This window comes from Odocoileus virginianus, chromosome 4, assembly GCF_023699985.2.
Source record: "Odocoileus virginianus isolate 20LAN1187 ecotype Illinois chromosome 4, Ovbor_1.2, whole genome shotgun sequence".
Classification (NCBI taxonomy): Eukaryota; Metazoa; Chordata; class Mammalia; order Artiodactyla; family Cervidae; genus Odocoileus; species Odocoileus virginianus.
The window spans coordinates 33,863,840-33,890,198 of NC_069677.1; the positions used below are offsets into that span (position 1 = coordinate 33,863,840).

Consider the following 26,359-nt stretch of genomic DNA (forward strand, 5'->3'; position numbering starts at 1 on the left):
AATCATATCAACAATGAAAAAAACTTATTTCCTCTTATTCTTAGATGCTTTGATTTGGAAAATGGAGTTTAAATCACCTTCTTGATTTTTATAAGGATATTGTAAAACCACAGAGAAGATAAAGAATGCTGGTATCTTATCCAAATAAGACCCAGACTTTGCCCATTGTATTAGTTTTCTATTGCTGCTGTAACAAATTATCACAAACTTACTGGCATAAAACAACACAAATTTATTTTCTTACCATTCTGGAGGTCAGGATTCTAAAATGACACGCACTGGATTAAAATCAAGGCATCAGGGCCAAAAATCAAGCTATTACCGTGGTTTTTTTATCTTTCTAAATGCTGTAGGGAAGAATCTGTTTTCTTGATTTTCAGGCTTCCAGAGGCCACCTCCATTCTTTTTCTGGGACTCCCTAATATCTTCAAAGCAACCAAGATCTGGTTGCATCTATATATCACATCACTCTGACATTAACTCTTCTGCCTCCCTCTTTCACATTTAAACGTCCTGTGATTACTACATTGGGTCCACCTAACCATTCAGCGATATTCTTCCTGTCTTAAAGATAGCTGATTAACAACCTTAATTCTATCTGCTACTTTAATCTCATTTTGTCTTGTAACATAAAATATTCACAAATTCCAGGCTTTAGGAGGTGACCGTCTTAGGAGGCTATTATTTATTAAAAGTAATGTATCCTTTTCTTTTAAAGGAAAGATAAAGAGTAAAAATTTCTTCCTGTATCATGAGACAGAAACATGCCATTGTTATTTTGTGTTAAATGAGGTAATATGTGCTTACTTAGTAGCTTTGCTTTTAAATTCTTCATTTATAAGCTCAAATTTATTTATCTTAAAGATTAACAGTAATATAGCTTATAAAATTTAAATATCCAGTAAAAGTTCAAAAAATAAACTGCTCTATCAGAGGTAAGAATGAAACATTGTAAAAATATTGCTTGTATATATTATATTTTTATTAGTTCAGTTAATTACTGCTAATTGTCATTTTTGACTCTTCTACTGAAATTTTGTTTACTAACAATTATGTAACAGAAAGGTAAATAATAAGTAATACTATATAATTTCATAAATGCCTGTTTTTCATATGCTAATGTTAAAGTAATAATAGACATGGATATCATTATGTTACATTATATTATGCTATGTTATATTGTTTTTTGGGGGCTGGAATGGTATGACAAGATGGCTCTCTAAACAGTTGATCACTTTAATATTTGGATCTAAGCCAAAGAGATTGATCTGAACTGGAATATTTGGGAGCTAAAAAATATCAATCCCACCTTTGTGTTGCTTTCTACATGCTCACACTGCAATATCACACTATCTTGTAATTATTTGTATGCCCATTAAACAGTGAACATTGTGAGGGAAAGTAGGATAGCTTAATTAACTTTGTTCCTCTTGTATTCAATAAAGTGTCTGGCATATAACAGATTGACATAAATATTTGTATGAAATTGTCTCTGAAAAGTTTTAAAGAGCATTTTTAAAAATACTAACATGTTATCTGTGGTGGAAATACTTTATATAAGAAAGAGTAAAAGAAACAAGACAATGAGTTTTGCAGCAGTCTTAAAAACTTTTTAATTAAAAGATGAACATTCAGCTTGAAAAAAAATCAATTTTAGAAACAGTTCTCTTGGAAACACAAATATAAAAAGATGTTTCAAGGACAAGAAAGGACTTCATACAAAGTATGAAATCCATACCATGTAAGTTAATAAAAGATCATATGTCAAATTTGCAAGGAAATGTTACAGATGTATTTCAGTTATATAAGGAAATGAAGCCACTGTGTGTTAAGATAATTTTCAGTATCAAGTACTAAATGAATTGCTGCCAAACTGATTAATAGGGTTACAAGTTGATATCTTTGAAATTTATATGAAAACGTTTATGTAAAAAAGCTTTACAAAAAACATATGAAATCAGGCAAGAGATAAATAAGAACTGATTTATCTGTATAAAGCTAAAGTTAATGAGTTGGGGAATCTTCCCCTTTAAAATATTACTTAGCTCTTAATGACTGACCTTTGATTCCCTATATGATTACTGTTCTTTTGTTTCATTAGAATAGAAAATTATTTCAAAATTACCTTCTGAGATAAATACAACACTCTTAGAGAAAATATTTTAAAAGTTAATGTAATTTTGATCTTCAAGGACAGATTCTAATAATATAAAAATTACCATTTCTACTATGAATGGTACAATGAAATTCAAATATTTATTTTAGTTAGATTATTTTGCCCATTTTACATATTTCAAATGCATGATATAGCGCAAAACAAAAGACTATTTCAATGATACTATTAAAATGTAATTTAAAGGAAATAGACTATAAGTCTTCTCCTAACGAAGCTAATCTTATTCTGAGTAGATTAATTTAAAGAAACCATTGTCTAGATGAAATTACATTGCAGGTATGGGAATACTTATGCACACAGTATAAAAAGTTCCTCAAGACTTTTGCTATCACTGCTCTTCCCTATCTACCCCTTGCATAGAACTTAGAATATCAGCAAGAGTCTATTTCAGTCCATTGAGTTAGAAATGCACAGCCCTGAGTGTTAGAAGGTTATTTGTGATGCTATGTTTTATTTTTCCATTGAAATGCTACTGTTAGATCATTTAACTGCCCTATTTTATTTTTTATTAGTCTATACCCTAAGGAGAGGCTGCCTCTTAAGGAAAATAAAATGGAGAATCAATTCTGCAACAAATCACATTTATTAACAGGTTAGTGAGAACCTCAAGAAAAATAAAAATTGTGATAATTGCATCTGCTTCAGTTTAAAGAGACCCAGGAAGGGGTGGTAAATGTCAGGCAGCATAAAACGCCTTTAACAGACTCCAGAATCCAGCAAGTCACTAATACGTGATTTCTAATTACTTTTGTAGTTTGTCACTGTTCAACCCAATCAAATCTAATTGACCAGAAAATTTTGGTTAGATTGTACTCAACTATGGCTAAATTTTTATTGTTATTATTCTGGTTTCTTTGTGAACATCTCAACTTTACTGCATCATTAAATCTTAAATTAGATTTGGATAATAAGAATATTTCATAAAATTTTTCAAACAACTGCAATGTTCACACAGCACTACAGTATTCTTAAATCCACTGTCACGTTTAAAAAAAAAAAACATTTAAATTGTATCCATTCTTTCTGGGTTATTAAAAACAATGGCACTTTGATCTTAATTAAACACTTCATTTGAAAGCCATGACTAACAAATGTCAAATGCTAAAGGTGAACTCATGTTAAATGCATGTCAGAGCATTTTTCACATCATGTAGGGAATTCAAGTCTGAGGGTTCTTAGTTTCAGAATCACTGATGAGGGATATATACAAGAAAGGTGCCAATTAACTACTTCAATTTAGAAATTGCATTACTTTATTTTCATGTTGAGAATCATAATCTAAGCAATAAATTAGACATATCTGCTGTCAATACTCTAAAATCTAGAAAAGTAATATAGAAATGATTGAGCTTGTTGTCTAAATGTCTACTTTGTCCTTATACTCTGTGTTAATAAAGCACTGAAAATAAACACACGTGAATTTATTCCTGAAAGAGTATAAAAAAAATGCTCGCTCATACTGGTAATTTTTTTTTTTTTAACAAAATGCCTCTATAAGACAATAAAATAACATTATCAGAAACCTCCATGTAGGTTGTTGTATATTTTATCTGCTGACATTTTCACTTGTTTGCTTGTTTTATTTTTCACAATATGTACAGCCTTCAGAGGACATCAAGTATGTTTGAAAAAAAAAAGTTAATGCTTTTTGTTAATGTCAAGTGTAATGGGCCAGTCAAGGAACAGATCTAACCAGTTCTGATCAGTCTGGGCACTAATATGCAAGTCTTTCAGTTATCAAAGAAATGGACAGAAAATACATTACATGACAAGATGGCTGGACTATAGTATCTAATATGTAAGTGGGACTGAGTAGGACTTTATGGGTTCTTCTAGGGATAGACCTCTCCCCCATGTCTCTGCTATAGCCTCTCTGAAGTACCTAGATAACAGCATCTCAAACATATTTCCTAAATTTTTCAGATAGCTAATGCCAAATGAAAGAAATTAACTACTTGATGATCAAGAGTATGTAGCCCACAGACATTCTGGCATCTAAGGACTGATCACCATCAACCAATCAGAGAACTGTGCAAGAACTGATCACATACTCTGTGACATGCTCCCCCTACTTTCCACCTTCCCAACTGGACTTTTAAAAATGCTTTTAAAAATCCTTCTGGGAGTTTGGAGTTCTTTGAGCACAAGCCACCAGTTCTCCTTGTATGGCCCTGCAATAAACCTCCCTCTGCCCCCAAACTCTGATGTTTCAGCTTGTTTGGCCTCACTGTGCATCAGGTACGCAAACCAGTCAACCCTAAAGGAAATCAACCCTGCATACTCATCAGGACTGATGCTAAAGCTGAAGCGCCAATGCTTTGGCCACCTGATGCAAAGAGCCAACTCATTGGAAAAGACCCTGATGCTGGGAAAGATTGAAGGCAGGAGGAGAAGGGATACCAGAGGATGAAACGGTTGGATGGCATCACTGACTCAGTGGGTATGAGTTTGAGTACATTCCGGGAGATGGCAAAGGACATGAAAGCCTAGCACACTGCAGTTCATGGGGTCGCAGAGCCGGACACGACTTAGTAATGAACAATAACAACAATCAAAGGGCATGAAAAGCCTTTTAAAATATTATTTCAAAATTACATATCTTAACACAGGAGCAGTTTCTACTAACAAGTGAAAAAATTATCTCAAAGATCTAGCATGTCTCATGCAATACAGCCATTCTCAAAATGATCATACCTGAAGTAACTTGTATACTTCTACAAATGCACATGATCATTAAATTAAAAACTATGCAAGTAACTAAGACAGAAGAAGCTGTTGAGAGGGCCCAACTAAAGGCATTAAAACCCCAGTTCCTTCTAATTTTCCCTTTGACACTGGGATAACACACACAGCTCCCCACAGTCACGAGTACAGTTTTCTTGTAGACATATATTCTGATTTGAATTGTGCCACAGAGACTAGATAAGACTCCCAGAATATATTGACTTGGCCCACTTCCCTTCTTCTACTAGGTCTGTAGTGTAATTACCATCAGCATCTGATAAAATGTACTTATATCAACTAAAATATGGGTTTAAAAGCAATAAAATGTGATCAGAGAAATATATAACATGGTTGTAAAAATGAAAAAAAAATGTAAAGCAAAACTGATGAAACAAGAAATTTACATTAGAAAGTATACTTATTTAAACTACAATGATTATTTTTCCATATAAAATATGTTTTAAAATATTAATTAAAACATGAATCAAAAGACAGTAGGGCTTTAAAATACTTGTTAAAAAATCATCCAACTAGTCCCAAACAGGTGGTATTTCTCTCCTTTAGTTGTTCACATGATTTTTTCAGTGAAAATACTCATAAAGAGAGAAGCTACTAAACTGGTAATTTACAAAGTATGTTTTATGCTTGGATTATAGTACTGGATTCAAAGTTCTCATTCCAGGACAATAAAGAAGGAAAAAAGAACCCTCACAATAAAATATTAAACTGATTAATTATTGTGGTCAAAACTCACCTTTCCCACCAATACTAATGTATAATTCAAAGGGAAATTCAAACCAAAAACTATTCAATTTTATTTCACTTATTTATTTTTAATTACTTAAAAAGGAATAGACACAGAGCTCAATAGAAGCTAGGCAATATTGTGTTTTGCATAGCAACAAAATTTTACAAACATATATTGAGTTGTAAATGACCTTAGAATTTATTCAATCCAGTAGTCAAGTTCAATCCTCTTTCTGCTTCACCCTTCCTCACCCCACATGATTTACTTGTTTGTCCAGCTTTAAAATACTTGAACCTGAACAGCTTTAGAAGAGACACAGCCTCTCCGTCCCTACAGACACCATTCCCTACTGTCTCACACCCAGCCACTCCATACAATTCATGTTAGTATATTACATATCTCATTTTCAAGGCTCAAGAATTTGCCACCTTTCCTTGTTTAATCTAACTCCTTCATTTCAGAACCTAGAGAATAGTCAGAAGGTTAAAATGGTTCATGGCAATTCCTTATCTATCTTGAAGGTCATGCTGGATCACCTCATATTTCCTAGCTGTTGGTTCTGTGCTGTTTTTCAAACCTTTGCAACATCCATGTCATATAAAGTTTTTTACATAATAAGCCTGAACCAGCAGTGGAACATTGATTGCAGCTATTGTTTTACAGAAAAAGAAGTATTTCAATCATACACTAGCATCATCTGCTCAAAATAGGAGTTCTCCAGGAAGAACTACAAACAGTCTTTAAAATGTGTCTTTATACTCGAATGCCTAAGTGGAAGTCCACAGTCTATGTGTGGCCATATATAAACTGATGTCCCACAAGGTCATCAGACCTGTATAAACTTGGAATAAACAAGAAAAGCAAAAAACATGCCGTATCATGACACAAACTGCACTGTTGTCATGATTTTAAAATAAATAATGAAGCAACTTAAGTTAAAAGAGAGAATAATTTGGTTACTTACAATAAAATTACAATTGTATAAAAATCAACTGATACCTCAAAGGCAAGGAAATTGTACCGGTTTTGATTGCCACACAGAAATTAAAGTATTTAGATAATGCTTTCCCCAAAATGGGCTCAATTCCATGAAATAAAAGATGAATAGAAATTGGAATACATAAGATTTTGTCACACAATGATGCTCACATTCTTCTCTTTTTTTCAAAATTAGCAGCTATTGGCACATTTTAGATGTATACCAAGTCATCTTATTAAAAGTTGATTCAAGAGTAAAAGTCATATTCTAATTAAAACAATTAGATCTTACTTCAGTCAAATGATCCTAGTGCAACCAGAGGGTCTTTGTAGGTCACAGGACTCTGACAAGCTGAACAGAGAGCTCTTCATCCAGGTGCTTAACAGTCAAAACTCATTTCCTGTTCATAAATTAGAAAAACAAAGATGATCAATTTAAATTGGGAGTTGTGTTAGATAATCTATCAGTTGGCTTTTGAATTTTATTGTTTAGTTAATGCTTTTCAGAACTATATTATCAGTTCTTTTTAGGGTACTAAGTAGCCTGAAATTCTTCATACTTTTTAGAAGTCAATAATGCACAAATAGACATTTTTTTTAAGCATGGTATTTTATTTCAAGTATATACACAAACATACAAATATTTTTCTCTCTTTCTCTCATTTTCAAGTGTTTGTATATGTACCTTAATTTAGCTAGCCTAAGTAGGACACTTACCTTGCACCATGCACTACTAAACACAATAAAAGATAAAGCAGAAGACATACAACTGGACATGGTGATTTATGTCTATTGAGAAAAGGGATTAACCAAAGGAAGAAATACATAGTAGAAAGAACACATCTAGGACTGAAAACCTGGTTCTTCTGTTGAACACCTCTGTGACATGGTAATTGATGTTATTCCTTAAATAATAATTTAAATTTGGGATAAAAACTGTTGATGATTATGAGAATTGGAGACATTGTATATAATAACATGCAACATGCTGAGCTCATTTCCTCACATGTACTAGGTGCTCAATAATTGATTGATATTTTGCAGTAGTTTAGGATATTGGCACTCTTTCCCTATTATTTTATATCTTCAAATGCCGATTGGCTATTCTGCATTTTATATTTATAGACTGTGATATTAAGTAATAATTCCATAATCATAGAGCCACTTATTTTTTACTTCCCCTCTTTAATTTTATATTTTCATCTTAGCTTTGAGATACCTGAGAGCTACCCTGTATTTTCATCACCCTTTTAAAATTATCCTTCCAAAATAAGCTATCATTTTCTTCAACCAAGATCAACTTGTAGCATTGCATAAACTTCTGACTAGGGAAAAAAAGATCTTGCCCCATCATTGGGTTAGTTCATTTTCTCTTTGCTCTCCTAATTATTTCTCCCTCATTTGAAAATTTCACATCTGCCTTAAGCTTTTTGTAATAGGAATGTGTCATAAAGTACTAAACTCCCCAAATATAGAATAAAATAATAATTCTGCATTTTTACCTTAAATTTCTTTGCTTTCAGGGAAAAATTACTTAAGGTATATCCCATAGATTCATCCAATTTGGAAGCCTCATCCAACTCTCTTTTCTCATAAATTTCAAAGCTTCTTGATAAGAGTAACAAAACTTTTTTAATACAAAAATGATAATATTTCTAAACTCACCTATTATCGAATAAAGTTCTTGGCTCAAGATTAGTAACATGCATCGTCTATACAGACACATACACACATGCATGCATATAGGTCAGGACATTTTAGAATATCTCATTTGTGGTGAATAAAAGGGTTGTCCAGTGGGGAAGACTGAAGCCCACTGCTGAATTCTCAACTTTTTTTTAAAAGGACCTTAAGATTCTATTTTTGGGCATGGTTGTACAGGAAATAATCATTGTCTTAGTACCAGCGTAAGCTACTACTATCCCTCAGTATTGAAAATGAAGGAGTCATAATAAAAATAGTATAAGCATGCTTACAAAAAGACTTAAGTCAAGCTACAAAAAACAGGAATTCCAAGTCACATGGAACTTTTCCTTCTAACCCTCTCAGCATCTAACTAGATAAGATGGCAAAAAGCCATCTACATCCCCGCATTTGATTAAAAATTAAACTGTATAGGATGGGCTAGATAGCTGGAAAGTCATGTCATTTTGTCTAAAATAATGCCTTCAATCAATCCCCCTTGCTTTTCTTAACCCCAAATCCAATATTATGTTTACTAAATGAAATGAACTCTCATTTCATCTATTGAAATGCATTACTCAAGAGGTGATTTTCTCATGTTCTTAGAGAAACTTGCCTGAATTAGTTCCTTGTGGACCTTTCAAATATTATTTAAAGTCAGAATACTGGAACAAGAAGGAAGCCTGGAGATTCTCACTCAAATACTCACACAAACACTGACCATCGGCTCCCACCAGACATTTTATTTGATAACAGACTCCATCCAGACCCTATGTCCCATATTTTGGGAATAAAATCTCAGAAATAAAAATCCCCACTTATTAATGGAGAATTGTTCCTCTATACAGAGTCTTTAAAATGATATACATCATATCAGAAAGACAAAATGGTACAACTCTTTGGAAAATTTCTTTAGTTGTTATGGCTTGATGAAAACATATTAATACTCTAATTTTGGGTTTTCTTAATCACAGTATATAAAAACAAACAAAAGAGCAACACAACTCACACTCTTTTCTAATTTAGAAAACTTTCTCTGGGATTAATATATCATTAACAACCATCCTTTTTCAGGTTGTCATATTACTAGGAGATTATGGAGGATGGCTTTTCATAAAACAGTTTTCTTCTTGATTCTACTGATCAAGAACTAACAAAAATCCCCTGTTGTCAATCACCTAAATTTTATTTTCAGTTTAACATCAATTGAAAATCCACCATGAAACAAGCATATAATCTTCAGATATTATATATGAATTTTGGATTTTTTAATATCTTGATCCACATCCAAGATTCTTGACATCAAGGACTATGCCTTAGTTAGCTGTGCCCCCAGGACCTATCACTGTAGCAATATATAGAGTACGTACAACAAGTGTTAATTAAATGGCATCTGTGACTCTGAGCATTTCTAATACTTTCCACATCACAGATCTCCTCACAGATGGAAGAACACACTGAGCATTCCTTCCATGTCTTTTCTTGTGCTGACCTTCCTTTCTAAGACATTTATTTTGCTCTCTTTTGCATAGTTTCTCTTTTTGCATAGTTCTTCAAGATTTACATATATCATGAAATATATTCTAGCCTAGGCATTTAATTTCTAATTTTTTTTTTCAGATGGATACCACACTGAACTCTAATCTTTTGAAGGAGAGTAGGAAAAACAGATTTATACTTCTTAGATATTCCCCCACAGCTCCTGGCTCAAAGTTGGGCATGTAGTTGCTGACTAGTACAGAGGATACAGATGATTCATGAGCTGGGAAAGATACAAGTCCCTTGTGGATGAAACAGATCAGGGATCAGCAAACTATAGGCCAGGAGCTAAATTCAGCCTGCTATCTGTTTTCATAAATAAAATTTCACTGGAACACAGCCACATCCATTCGTCTATGTATTGTCTATGGCTGCTTTCCTGCTATAATAGCAGCACTGAGTAGTTGTGACAGGGACTGTCTGGCCCTCAAGCCTAAAATATTTATTATCTGGTCCATCATAAGTATGGAAATTGGTGTATTAGCTCAGTGGTTTTTTAGCATGGGCCCAAGATGAGATCTGAGCCATTTGCAGCCTTAACCACTGTGGTAATATAACGCTCTATAATCCAGGTCTTAAATATTGGTCCCTGAACCACGTGCACTGACATTATCCGGAAACTAAGAAATGCAAATTCTCACACCCCATCCTAGACAACAGGTCAGAAATTCTGACATGGGGGCCATCAATCTGTGATTTTTCCAACTCCTCAAGCAATTCAAATATACACTAATATTTGAGAGCTACTAAATTAGATAAGGCTTCCCTGGTGGTTCAGCCGGTAAAGAATCTTCCTGAGATGCAGGAGACCCATAGTCAATCCCTGAGGCAGGAAGATCTCCTCGAGAAGGGAATGGCAACCCACTCCAGAATCCTAGGACAGAGGAGCCTGGTGGGCTACAGTCCATGGGGAAAGGAGCATTTATTAACTCCTCGCCATAATGACGTGGCCTGGCTATGGCAGATCCAATTTCTTAACTGCTACCCCTGGATACAGAGATTTTAAGTGGTGAAAAGATATCAGTTATGCTTCATCTGCCCTAAAATATAACACTTTGGGTTTACTCTGAAAAAGCACTAAGGAACAGGATTACTTTGATGTGGGAATTGCTATAGCACTTTTTCAGTAAATGCTAACACAGCCACCAGCTGTATATCCAAAGGAAAGACAATATACCAAGTGCCAAAGTGTGAAATCTATTCAAAAATAGATAGAAATATCAAAGCAATATAGCAGATAAGCTCCAGTTTTTATAGGACTGCCTGTCAAGACAAACCTCTGCTCAATGATTCTCAGCAGGGATACAGGAGAAGTGCACTACGTCTCAGCTGGAAACTCTGTTAATCAAGGATTTGTTCCAACATGCATACCTCCAGTGCTAAGTCTCAAATGTGGCCAGATAGCATTTCCTATGATAGTGTGTGGGTAGCAATAAGGAATAATCACTATCAAGCCTTGTAGAAGATAGTAACTAGCTAGCGTTTGCTCTGGAAAAAATATATATTAATTGCATTATATAATATATATAATTTTCATGAACTAATATTTGTTTAACTTTACACTAAATCCCCCTTCTTCATTATTTCTCTCCAAAATACAGATTAGCACTAGCAGCTACGGCTATGATATGACAGGGTTACAATCTACAAAAATAATGGCAACATATTGATAAGTGTAATAAAGTTTTGTTTTGTTTTTTTTTGCAAAGACTCTTGTCGCAATATTTTATATTTAATGCTAAAAGCTCAGCAGCTATTTCAGGAAACAACAGTAAAATTATTTAACCTATTGAAGAGTCTCTATATAAAGGTTAAAAGAAACATGTCAATCAATAAAAATAAACTATTGACTGATAGCCTCTAGAAAGTTCAAATTATTTCCTAGTCATAAAAAAAATCTTTTTTGATAAATGGCACACAGATTCTATATGCCTAAAATCTATGTAAACATTTTATTCAATGTCCATTAAAGCATGCTTTTATTTTGACATCTATCTATGGAAAATAAGGAAAGCATTCCTATCCTTTGTGTAACAGAAAATTGGGAAATATAGGCCTGGATTTCACACCTATGAATTCAGTAAATGATTGATGATGGTTCAGATGATCTGTTAGAATTCTGATTTAATACTTAAAATTCACACATTTAAATCAAGGATTGATTTGGGACCCTTACATATGAATGCATGCTCAGTGACTTCATCCTGTCCGACTCTTGGCAACCCTACAGACCGCAGCCCACCAGGCTCCTCTGTTCATGGGATTCTTTAGGCAAGAATGCTGGAGTGGAATGCTATGCCCTCCTTCAGGGGATCTTCCCAACCCAGGGACCAAATATGGGTCTCCTGCAAACCCTGCATTGCAGGTGATTCCTTACCACTAAGCTACTAGGAAAGCCCACTCTTAAATATAACACAGTTCAATTCAAAGAGGAAGACTATATAGTTATCTCTATATAGGAACTATCAGCTCATGTAAAGATTAAAGCTATGCTTCACTCAGAAATAATTCACAGTGGGGAGACCTAATACCTACCTAAAAGGACAGCAAGTCATAACCAGCATCAAACAGGAAGCAACAGAGGGGGAGTGGGTGACAGAAAGCAATTAGGAATAGTGCTCCAAAATTTTAAGGAGTGGAAAATTAGGCTAAATATTAGAAACCTTTCACAGCAAGTCCATTAGCCTCTAGAATCAACCTTCAGTTGAAATTTCTTCATTTGAGTTATTTAAAATTAGATAAGGGCCCACTTTGCCAAAATACTATAGGGAATTAGTCATAGGGAATGATTGTAAGGTGTACTGAATGAACAATTTTTTTTCTTTTACTCTTAAGTTAGATCTTTTGCATGTCTGTCATGATTTCACACACATTAAAAAGTTGTGAGAATATGAAAATGCTCTGAAGCCTATTCTTACTATTAGACCATATTAATTTGTACAATTTTTATTTTTTCAAAATAAGAGGGAGATGAGATAAAAGAAATAATTAAGAAATAAAAATTACTGCTGAATATTTCACTAAAAATACTAAATTCAAGGAAAAGTTCTATTAAAATATAGTATATTCATTTATAAAATAGTATAGTTAAAACCACATTTAATTACCAGCGATGCCCCAGTACAATACATAACACCAGAGTTGGTAATCAATAAATACTAAATGAATAAGTGAACACCTCCTCTCTGGATACTGTTTCTTCTAGGGTTTATGTCCTGGAGATGAAGGCTTATTAAAAATGAGTCAGTTCCTTCATAAGATTGACTAAGGAAGTAAGTGGTTATTTTCCTCCAAGGTAAAAGAAACCTGACTCTTCCTTCCAGATCACTTGTCAGTAATTGGATGGTTACTTAGCCTTAGGCTTCTAGGCTTTGTGCGGTATGTCAAGTTCTTGATCCAAGTCAGGTAGCCCAAAAAGTTATCAGTAAAACACTAAGCTACTTTGTCTTTCTGGATTTCATACTTACAATACCACCATTCCCAACAGCTGTTCATCATATAAATTCAAATTTGTGACTTCAGAGATATTGCTGCCTGCTCAGTTAACTCAAAAGGATTATAGATGCAAGTTATAAGTCAGTCCAGTTCAGTTGCTCAGTCATGTCCATCTCTTTGCAACCCCACGGACTGAAGAACGCCAGGATTCCCTGTCCATCACCAACTCCCAGAGCTTGCTCAAACTCATGTCCATCGAGTCAGTGATGCCATTGAACCACAAGTCAATCTCTCTGGATTTCATTCCAGCTAAACCATGAGCTCTGTAACCTTGGGCAAGTTACTTAACTCCTAGGTTTATTTCTTCATTTGTAAAATGATAAATTTATATAGCTATATCATCTCACAAGATTATATCAAGGATTAAAAATCTGGTAGTTTATGAAAAATGCTGTCAAGTGCCCTGGAGAGAGATTATTTGGTTTCAAATTCTAGTCCTGATATTTATTAGCTGTGTGTACTAGTGCACCTTACTTAGCCTCACTGTGTCATAAATGCATAGAAAAAAATAGGTCTTGTTATTTAAGAAGCTTTACTGGGATATAATTTATACAATACATTGAATGTAGATAACTTAGTGATTTTTCATAAATTTACACAAGAATGTAATCATCATCATAGCCCAGTTTTAGAACATTTCTGTTTATCTTGGAAATTTTCCTTGTGCCCATTTGCAGTCAATCCCCACTACCAATCCTAGGCAACCATTGATTGGCTTTTTGTCTCTACGGATTGTGATACTTTAATCATACAACATGTGACCTTTGCTTTCTGGTGTCTTTTACTTAACATAATAGTTTTAAGGTTCATCATAGCATATATCAATACTCTATTCCTTTTTACTGCCAAATAATATTCCACAGTATAGGTGTTATAATATCCTGCTATTATAGCTAGACAGAAACAGAAACAGATATTAATAGATATAGACATCTCATCATCATCCTATAATAATGAAAGATCTAAAGATTATTTCCTCTTTCCTGGCAAAGCTAGTCTCTACCACTACATATGATTTTAGGACAATCTTACAGTGTTAAATAGGAGTCTTTGAGATTTCATCTGTTTCCCTGTCAACTAAGACTATGACTAGACTAGCAAAAATAAACTAAATACATTTCTAGACTGTCAATATGTTTCTATGATGTAAATTCTTTTTCATCCCTTCCTTCCAACTATCACTGCCATTTCAAATTTGTGACACCATTCCCTTTAAAGGCCTGTGACAAGTCATTGTTCTTATTCTTTGTTGTTTCCTATGGTTCCTTGAGACCAATAAATACATAAATAATAATGGAAGCAAGTAGTCTGAAAAGAAGCAGATATCAGGGATTCTAGGACCTGAAAAACAGAGTATGGATGATCACCTACTCTTGAATATACAGAGAGAAAAGAGCCAAAGAGAAAAGAGTAAACTTTTTAAAAGAGATAAAAGATCCATGAGGGAGGCATGTAAAAAAAAAATAGCGGGAATAACATCAAAAGAAAATAGGGTCCCAGGTGGAAAGGAATGAAGAGTTTCAACAATGTGCAAAGGTTTAGGCAACACAGAGATCAAGTAAGTTGGAGTATCCCCAACCATCTCCAAGAGAGGAGGATGTTTAAGACCATTTGAGGCAGATAATATAAATTAATGAAGTATCTGGACATAAAACATTAAATAGTTACAAGGACTGTTGCCATGTCAGATGATAAGTCCAGGAATATCAGGTCTTCTTCAAATATGCCCAAAATAAATGTGGGGAATATCTCAATTTTTTAATGTTTTTTACAAACATATTTTTAAAAACACACTGTATAGTAAAATAATCATACAACATGATCAAGTAGAATTTATTTCAGATATACAAGGCTGGTTCAACATTCAAAAACCAGTTATGTATATGTGTATGTGGCAAAAACCACTACAATATTGTAAAGTAATTAGCCTCCAATTAATAAAAATAAATGAAAAAAAAAAGATAAAAAGAAAAAAAAACAGTTATGCACTCCATCACATCAACAGTCTGGGAAGTAAAATTACATGATCATATCAAAAGATGAAGAAAAAATATTGGACAAAATTCAAAATCCATGCATGATAAACCTCTCAACAAATTAAAAGTACATGAAAGTGAAAGGCACTCAGTCAAGTACAATTCTTTGTGACCCCATGGACTATACAGTCCATAGAATTCTCCTGGCCAGAATACTGGAATGGGTGTCCTTTCCTTTCTCCACAGGATCTTCCCAACCCAGTGATTGAAGCCAGGTCTCACACATCGCAGGTGGATTCTTGAGAACCTCTTCAATTTGACAAAGAATATCTAAAAAGTCCCACAACTAACATCATATTTAATGATGAGAAACTAGATGCTTTCCAGCTATGATCAAGAACAAGAAAAGGGTGTCCCCTCTCATTTCCCTTTTCAACATCATACTAGAGGTACTAGATAACGCAATGAGAAAGGTAAGGAAAATAAAAGGTAAAACAAGTATGCAGAGTAGGAAAAAATAAGTGAAACTGTTCACAGGTGATATGAATGGTTATATAGAAAATCTGAAAAAGGTCAACCAAAACTCCTGGAAATAATAAGCAATTATAGAAAGCTTATGTACAAGGTAAATATAGAAAAGTCAATTGCTTTACTAAATATATGAATACCAATGATAAACATGCAAAATTTGGAATTAACACAATACCATTTATATTATAGACACGAAATTAAAGACATGGATGAATTTAGCAAAATACGTACAAGGTCTATATTATGACAACTATAATACTCTGATGAACAAAATAAAAAAAACTAAATAGAGAGATATTCCATGTTTATGGATAGGAGATTTAATATTATCAAAATATCAGTTCTTTCCAACTTGATCTATAGATTTGGAGCAATCCTAATCAAAACTCCAGCAAATTTTTGTATGGATATTGACAAATTGATTCTAAAGTTCATATTAAAAAATAAAAGATAGAGAAAAGTCAACATAATATTAAAGAAAAACAAACTCTGAGGACAGATGCCACCTGAATTCAAGACTTATAATAAAACTATAGTAAATTCAGTTCAGCTCGGTTTGGTTGCTCATTTGTGTCCAACTCTTTGCAACCCTGTGAACCGCAGCACACCAGGCCTCCCTGTCCATCACCAACTCCCGGAGTCCACCCAAACCCATGTCCATTGAGTCGGTGATGCCATCCAGCCATCTCATCCTCTGTCATCCCCTTCTCCTCCTGCCCTCGATCTTTCCCAGCATCACGGTCTTTTCAAATGAGTCAGCTCTTCGCAATCAGGTGGCCAAAGTATTGGAATTTCAGCTTCAGCATCAGTCCTTCCAATGAACCCCCAGGACTGATCTCCTTTAGGATGGACTGGTTGGATCTCCTTGCAGTCCAAGGGATTCTCAAGAGTCTTCTCCAACATCACAGTTCAAAAGCATCAATTCTAGACTGTGTTATTGGTAAAAGAATAGATGAATAGATCAATGGAACAAAATAAAGAGCCCAGAAATAGATTCACACAAATATAGTCAACTAATCTCTGATAAATGTGCAGAGGCAATCAATTAAGAAATGATAGCCCTTTTGCAAATGGTGTTGGGACAATTAGATGCCTAAAAATGGAGATACAGAAATTAGAATCTTCAAAAAACTCAAAATAGTTCATAGATCTGAATGTAAAATGCAAAACTATGAAACTCCTAGAACATAGAGAAAATCTAGATCACCTAGGTTTGGCAGTGACTTTTTAGATACAACACTAACAGCATGACCCATTAGAAAACATATAATAAGTTGGACTTCATTAAATTAAAACTCTTCCACCCTGCAAATATCACTGTCAAGAGAAAGAAAAGACAGCCACAAAAGATCTTTTAATCAAAATGTACAAAAAATTCTTAAAATGCAATAATGAGAAAATTAATGGCCCAATTAAAAAATGGGCAAAAGATCTGAGCAGATACTTTCCATAGAAGATATAAATACAGGGGAAATAAGCATAGGAAAAGATGTACAATATCATGCATCATTAGGGAACTGCAAATTAAAACAATGAGATACCACTACGTATCTATTAGAATGGCTAAATCCAAACACCAACAATACTAATGAAGATATGGAGCAACGGGACATTTCATTAATTTCTAGGTGGAATGCAAAATGGTACAGCCACTTTGGAAGAAGTTTGGCAGTTTCTTACAAAACTAAACACACTCTTACCATATGACCCAACAATTGTGCCCTTTGGTATTTATCCAAATGAGTCAAAAACATGTCCACACAAAGATGTGCACACAGATATTCATAGCAGTTTCATTCATAACTGTCAAAACTTGGAAGCAATTAAGATGTCCTTCAATAGATAAATAGATGAATAAATAATGGTATATCCAGGCAAAGAAATTTCATTCAGCCCTGAAAATAAATGAAGTATAAAGCCACAACAATGTATAATGATATGTATGCATATCATCAAGTGAAAGAAGATAATCTGAAGGCTACATACTGTATGATTACAACTATAAGACATTCTGAAAAATGCAAAACCATAGAAACAATATAAAGATCAGTGATTGTCAAGGGTTTAGTGGGAAGTAAGGATGAACAGGTGGAGCTCAGAGGATTTTTGAGCAGGGAAACTTATTTTGTAAGATATATAATTTTGGACACATGACATGATACTTTTGTTAAATCAGTGGAAAGACACAAACGTGTTAACCCTAATGCAAACTGTTGATAATGATGTGTCAATGTTGGTTATCAGTTGTAACACACTGGGGTAGAATGCTGATGTTCAGAAAGGCTGTGCATTGTCCTGTGGGGAAAGGATACATGGAAACTCTCTGCTTTCTGTTTACTTTTGCTGTGAGTCTAAAACTGCTGTGAAAATGAAGTGTATTCATTTTTAAAAAACTGAATAAGGTGAAAACAAGTCTATTTATTTAAAAGCAACTGAATAAAATTAAAGAAAACACACATATAGTGTGAGCCAAACAAAACAGGTCACCAGACTCAATTACAATTTGTTTAAAGACTATGGCACCACATACACTCCAAGACTTGGAATATAATTAACAATATGTATAAAACACAGAAATAATGAGTATAGGAAAACAGTAATTATTATATCATCCTTTATTTCTGGGACTAAAGGAAATCCTAAGTATTAACAAGTCAGTGGGTAATGATTTCCACATTCTAAATAAAAATTTATTTCTTTTAGAAAGCAGATTCCAGGATTCTAGCAATTCATATATAACTGAAAAGTAACAATAGTCAAAATTTTGTATAATTGAAATATGAGAAAAGGAGGAAATAAACTTTTCCACCCAAATCCACTCTACAAGCATACATGTAGGTTAAAATTGAATACAACATTTAGAATAAGACCACACAATATTCAAATAAAATTAAGACATAATTTTCACGAGAATATGGACTTTCTTTCATTTACTGATTTATCCCTAGAATCTAAAACAACTTCTAAAATACAGGAAAAAAATACTAAATAAATAGTCAGTTAATAAATACATGAATTATATATTCACTTTAGAAAAAAAATTATTCTACCTATATTGTGGACCACAAAGGGGCAAGTGTGGATATTAGAGGAACTTAATTAGCAGCCTATTGTAACTGTTTAGCCATAAAAAAAAACGTGTGTGGGGGAAAAGCAATGGCAGTGGAAACGAGTGAGTATAGCCAGAAAGAACATAATCAAAGGCACAGTTAGAACAATGAGAATCAGCCACTCAAAGCACCAAAAACTGAAGGGCAAGAAGAAAGGAAGAGCCCAAGAAAGATACTGAGAAGTCATATTTGATGGTGAAGGAAGGGACTCACAAGACAACAATGTCACAGAAACTCGGGACAGATTTCAGAGACAGAATAATACTATCAGGTTCACAAAGAGGCCCAATACTATGGGCAAGGCTGGGATAAGAAATAAGGTGAATGAAGCACTCACTATGGGCAAAAAAAAGTTAAGGGAGATCAAAAATTCTGTAATGAAGATAAATTATATTTAAATAAATCACTTTAAAAGTAAACGTGAATGTAAAATAATCCATGGTGAGCAAAATATCACAACTTTTTTTTAACATATCACTATTTTGAATAAAGATGGGTGGTTGTTTGCACTATTACCCTTGTTACTGTACATGCCCACAGTCTGCAGTTCCTAGACTTTGGAAGACTTTGCTTCCCACCCCGTCCTCCAGTAAGTATATAGGCTGACAATGGTGTGCCAATAGATGGGGCAGGATCGGAGCTTATATACTGGCCTTTTTGGGTTTTTTTGATAGAGCTATTAGTAACTTTTTCCACTTATTTCAGAACATAGGAGAATATTTTAATAAGGAGATCTAAGGGCATGCCTTCTTCCTATATACGCAGTTTCCTATATGACTTGGTACAGCACTCTCTGAGACTTGGAAATCTTCCTTTGGGTTTAGCAGTTAAAAGTCACTGGTGATTCAGTGGGAGTAGTTTCAATGTGGTAGTGAAAGGAGAGGTCTGATTGCGGTTGATTAGAGAAAATATTCTGAAAACAAACGGCAAGAGAGGGAGATGTTTAAGGATAAAGGGTAAATAATCCATGAGGCAATACAACTTCTACACTGTTCTTTTATTCAAACAGATCCAACCACACCTGTTTCAGGGAAGCAAAAATACAATTGAAAAAAAAAGGAAAACACAAGTCATTCCTGATATGCTGCTTCAGAAACCAGCATCTTCACTGAGGCATTACACTGATGACTTACGCCTGAGGCTCTGTGCTAATCAACCAATATCACCAAAGTTTCAATCAGAACATTTCTGAAAGTTTCCCAGCAATATGTATGTTGATATATCTTCTACTCATCATACCACATCTGAGGAATCACCTCTACAAAGAATCATTCTCTGGAAAACTGGTTGACTGCTACTACACAATAACCAAAACTTATGAATTTATACATCAATTTACATTGAGTTTGAAACAGTAAATCTCCACTTGTTAACTTCTTAGATTCACAGATATCTCATAGGAGAAATTCCAAATTGGTTTATAAATGTAATCTTGGCTACAGAACAATACTTGAAACTTAATAATATCTTTACTCAGAATTTTCCAATATGAGTATGCAAATGCAGGCATATTCATTGTGCCCCACTGAAGACTGTCTCAATGTCAATGGAGGTGAAGGGGTACAAAATAAATAAAAGGGGAAGGATTCTAATTAAAATTGAGTTAAACACTTCAAGCAGAAAACCGTGTTTTTAATTGTTTTGTGGGACTAATCTCAAAAGGCTGAAGTCTGATGAATTAGGTTATAGTTTTGTCAAGACCAAAACTTCCTCCTAAGACATACATACAAACTGGTGGTTAAACGAGAAAAAGTAGAAAAGATACCTCCTACTAAGACGTGAGAAACTGGAAGAGTACTTAGAGAGAACATAAGTAAACAGGTAAAACTGATACAATGTGCTCCTTAGAAAAAAAAAATACATATTTTAAGCTAGTAAATGACTTTCTTTTCAAATATCAGACAGCAGTGCTTCTCAATCTATGCTAAAACTACCTCCATGAGTCAACTCTGGATTTAGTGAAAAGTCAGATTCTGCACCCTTCAGGATGAGAATCTGAATGGGTGGGCCCAAGAATCTGCATTTTAAACAAATTTTCCAAATCGCCATTTTTAACAAACTTCCCCAAGTGATTCTTAAGGGAACAAATTTTAAGATGCACTGAAGAAGATATAATTTATAGACTATAGAAGATAACATTTATAGACTATGCTTTGCCATTTATATATAATGAATTTCATAGTGGAAATTTACTGCAAAATAGCTCTACCATTCCATCAAAAACATCACAACTGTTGTGGAAACTACTTATAATAAAGTTAGAAAAAAAAAATAGAAAAAAAAAAAAAAGTTAGTACCTTAGATCCATGAAGGTGACAAATGAAATGTCATCACAAGCATTTGTGGAATGTTTGCAATATATGGACTAAATAAATCCAATTTGTTAAAAAATACTCCTTATTCCTAGAAAGCTCACATTATGTGCATTAAATATGAGTTTTTTTCTCTATTTCTAATAGTTCAGAACTCAAACATTTTCATCTTTTATTTGCATAATCCCAAAATAGCAACATTTTTCTAAAAAACACAATACATTTAAATATGAACATGAAATTGCCATATTAATATTTCAATATTTGCTTACTGACATATTCAAAAGGGCTTAACACAGACTGTAGAGATTATGTCAGAATTACATAATTGCTTATCATAAATCTATTTCAAAATATAAAAGCACATAAGGTATAGGCAGAATATAGCATATCTTTAGAAATACACTCCTCTGTGAACACACTGTGAGAAATACAACCTAGCCCAGCAGCTAGAAGCGAATTTCCAAAAGATTAATTCTTAATTTATAGCTTTTAATTGGACTTCCCCACTGGCACAGTAGATAAAAATCTGCCAATGCAGGGGACACAGATTCCATCCCTTGTCTGGGAAGACTGCATAAGTCTCAGGTTGACTAAGCCCGTGCACCACAATTTCTGAGCCTGTGCTCTAGAGCCCAAGAGCCACAACTACCGAGCCTGTGGGCCACAAGTACTGAAGCCCCTGTGCTCGAGGGCACTTGAGCTGCAACTACTGAAGCCGGTGTGCCTAGAGCCTGCGCTCCACAACAAGGGACGCCACCACAGTGACAAACCTACCCACCACAACGAAGAGCAGCCCCCAGTTGCTGCAACTAGAAAAAGCCCGTGTGCAGCAACAAAGACCCATTGCAACCGAAAAAATAAAAAAAAATAATAAAAGAAAGAATTTTTTTAAAGTCTTGAAAATAGCTTCTAATTAAAACTTTGCATCTTATTTCTTCTATTTGAGCAAGGCTTTCATATTTCAGTTTAATATGCAATATGTCATACTACTTCAGAATCAGCCGTAGCATCACAAGGCGCAGAACCAGTTTCAGAGAAGCAAAAGGGCCTGAGGAAATAAATCATCACAGGGAAATCATCATGCTCAAATGGTATTTTGGTTATTTTAAGGGGATTTCTTCTAACACTCAAAAACTTACAAACATGTATCATTTTCTTAAGACCTCATCAAAGGATTGCACCTTTAAGCAATGGGTGTGCACAGCAATTGCTGCCAACTCTAATTTATGTTAGGCTGACTCGGATAAAAACAAGTATTTTTCCAACTGTTCATTTACCATCAGTCCTTAAAAATCTCCAGTGTACTATAAGCTATGTATCTTTCTCATGAGAGAATATTTCTCTTCTCTTTAATATTTTCTGATTTGTTGGGCCACAGAAACTTCTATTGTGTTCAGGGCCTTATTTTCAAAGGATAATACAGTTGCATCAACAATAACAGTGACCATTTATTAAATACCAAGTAGGAGTAAGGTGTTAGGAACTTGACACAAATCACAACTAATCCTCAAATATTCTTTATGCCAATCCATAATAGTATTTATTATCATCCCAGGTTTATAGATTAGGAAGGTAGCTCAGAAATATAAATTCCTTTAACCAAAGTTGCCCAACTATTAGGAAACAAAACATCAAATACACTGATTATTCTACTTCCCTCAGTCTACAAGATAAAATTAGAAGACAGAGAGTGAGTCAGTCTCTTCTTCTTCCTCTCTCTCATCTCCTTTCTCCAGCTGACTGTTTCTCTAGCCATAATATGGAATTGATTTTCCATCTTCTTTCCCATGAAAAAAGTACTAAATGTCTGTATATGTTAATTAAAGAAAAAAAGTTCTTATTTAGGAATAATTTTCAACAAGGCATGAGTTTTTCGCAGAAGACACATATATAAATTAATGAGGTTAAAAGAAGGTATCTATTAGCCAGCTAAACCAGTCAACTTTGTAGAGTGTCACTAGTGTCCCCAGGCCAAAGACACTTCCACTTGATTTATTGAATTAAAAAGTTAAATATGTGCTTTTTAAAAAATTAAAGCCCAAGGTAACCATTTTAAGTTTAGTTGCATTATATTTACATATGCCAATTCTATTAATTCTATTAATAACATTTGTTAGAATGTAGGTAAACTGTTAGAAAAGACCTTGGCCAATAAATAGAAATTTGCATTTCCACTTTATCACGTTAATCACACTTTAAGCAATATCTAGGAGGGTTTAAATCTGAGAAAACTTTTGAAAATTGAGAATTCCTTGCAAAGAAGAGGAATGAAATGATGTAATGAGTATTAGTAATATACTGGACTCAACAGGAAATGATAAGGATTCCTCAAACCAAGACATATCAACAAGACCCCAAACAGAGAGCACAAATGTGAGTTTGGGACCATAGCTTTCCTGGGACAATATGGGATTCAGAATTTTTGCCTTTCTGGAGGATGTGATGGGAATGAGGTTTGGAACATTCATTATAGGTGGAAAATTGGGTGGGGGGGGGTGGGCCTGGATATCAAAAGAAAGCAGGTTGAGCACCAAATAATTGATGCTTTTGAGCGGTTGTGTTGGAGAAGACACTTAACAGTCCCCTGGACTGAAAGGAGATCAAACCAGTAAATCCAGTAATCCAGTAAAGGAGATCAAACCAGTAAACCCTGAATATTCATTGGAAGGACTGATGCTGAAGCTGAAGCTCTAATACTTTGGCTAGCTGATGCAAAGAGCCAACTCATTGGAAAAGACCCTGATGCTGGGAAAGATTGAAGGCAGGAGGAGAAGGGAACGACAGAGGTTTAGATGATTAGACGGCATCAACAATTCAATGGATATGAATTTGAGCAAGCTCCAGGAGATGGTGAAGGACAGGGAAGCCTGGAATGCTGCAGTTCATGGGGTCACAAAGAGTCAGACATGACTAAGTGCCTGAACAACCACTGGATAATGAAAGAGAAAAGAACAGGGAAGCTGTTTGCATCAGCTAGATCAGCAAGACAACAGGAGCACACATAGGCCTCCTGCGCTCTTATTGTCTTGCTGAACCCATGACCTTGGCTACTCTTTTACTCAGGCCACCTTTCAGGATGGTTATGAAACTGGAATTCTGAGAAGTGAGGTCAGATCACAGGAAGCATGAGGTAGTTATGAGAGGCATCTGGTTTCTCTGCGGTCAGTTTTGCTTAGCGATTGCTATAAAAGCATTGGGTCTTCCAGGCTCATGTTTCTTCCTTGGCTTTGCCCTCACTGCTCAGGTTGGCTTCAGCTGGCACTCTCCATAATCTTGTGATATTCTGAGAAGCAGCACAACAACAATTTTGACCCCTGATTCTCCTCTTAGTAACCGCAGGAATCGTGTGTACTCTGTCAGCATATATGGTGCTGTGCTGAATTTTGCTCAGTTATGTCCGATTCTTTGCAACCCCATGGACCATAAACCGCCAGGCTCCTCTGTTCACAGAACTTTCCAGACAAGAATACTGGAGTGGGTTGCCATTTCCTATTCTAGGGGATATTCCCAACCCAGGTATCGAACCTGCATCTCTTGTTTCTCCTGCATTAGCAGGGTGATTCTTTGCCACTGCACCACCAAGGAAGCCCCAAGGAACTGCAGTATGCTCTGTAGTTGTTTCGGTGGAAATTCTATGGCTTTTACCTCATCTCCACACCGTCAGCCTTATTTTATCCAGACACAAAGATTATCCTATGAAGGAGAGAGAAATGCTAACAAGGATTCCTGTCTTCCTTTTAGGCCAGTTTCCAGGCAATGATAGAATTTGGGGTCTTTGTCCTGCTCCAACACTGCACCTTGCTCTTGGGTCACTGCCTCACATTTTTTGCTTCACTGGCATTAAAAATTGAACTTTCAGAAGGAGGCTCATTCATTAATAGAAATTTTAAGTATTTTTTCTCATTCTATTTATTTAATGAAGAAAATATTTAGTAAAATAATGCCATATTCCAAAAGCTTCAGCTTAAAAAAAAAAATCTGTATCTTTATCACCTCTTATAAACACTTTGGCAGAATATCTCACAGAGTTCTTATTAACTATACTAACTATGCTTTACCACAATTTGGACCTGAAATTACAGACTGTTTCACATAAATAATATTGGATTCATAATTGTTAGCATAGTGTGTTAATTTAGGGCACATTTCTTATTTTATTATCAGAAAAACTATCAAGAAATTAAAAGAAAATTTGTTCCCCCCTCACATCTCAGTCCATGCCTCCCTCCCCCTCTCTCTCCATCCTGCTCCCCTTCCTTCCTCTCTCTCTCTCCATCTCCCCTTTGCTCTTGCTCTTTCTCATTCTGGTTAAATATTTAATAATCATTTAAATTCAACAACAGTCTGCTTCAGTTAAAAATATTGAAATTAGTCATGTAAAAAATCATTTTAAAGTCAAGCACCGGAAACACACATTTTGTGCACTTCATTTCATTTTATAGTCTCTAAGAACTATTACAATTTTTAATAAACTTGTATCTGGGATTTGAAGCCAAATACTTACACTCAAAAGGCAAGAATTTATTAACCAAAAGACACCCAGAGTGGTACTAAAATGTATTCCCCAGTGATAAGTTTTAAATGGGTTGTAAAAACTGAATTTTATGAATCCAGTCACAATTAAAGAACAACAGCTGTCCTGTCTATATTCCCAATGCCCACTTTTGTAATGATGATGATTTTTTTCATTTATGACATTGCTAATAAACAAACATCTCATGGTCGAGTTCCAAAATCTTAGTTCCATCACTCTAATTGCAAAATGTTTTATTTCATCTTAAGCTTTAAAATATATGATGCTATATAAGTGTAAATTAATAATACTCTACATTAAAACAAAATCTTTTCTAATCTGTCTATATTTTTATCCTTATTTATGTCCATATCTGTATATCTAATGTGTATATGTACACATATCTACTTTTATCTATATATGTAGCTATATCATATATAATGTATTTGATTCATTTATCTTGGATTACTTCTCATTATGCAAATTAGTTCTAACTTTTGCTATGAAGAGATGCTTTTTTAACTGCTGTGTCAGTGTCTTCCTTTAAAATTCATAGATGTATTAAAATCTG

The 26,359-nt window shown here is 34.4% G+C and overlaps 1 protein-coding gene across 2 annotated transcripts in view; it reads right to left on the reverse strand.

The window, feature by feature from the left end:
• Window positions 1–26,359, reverse strand: part of NAALADL2 (N-acetylated alpha-linked acidic dipeptidase like 2) — a 1,503,552-nt gene that overhangs the window by 1,182,720 nt on the left and 294,473 nt on the right. For both annotated transcript variants that reach the window (XM_070466387.1, XM_070466388.1), the window contains one exon: window positions 6,919–7,027. The gene's annotated coding sequence lies outside the window, so the exon portion shown is untranslated. The remainder of the gene's footprint in view (window positions 1–6,918; window positions 7,028–26,359) is intronic.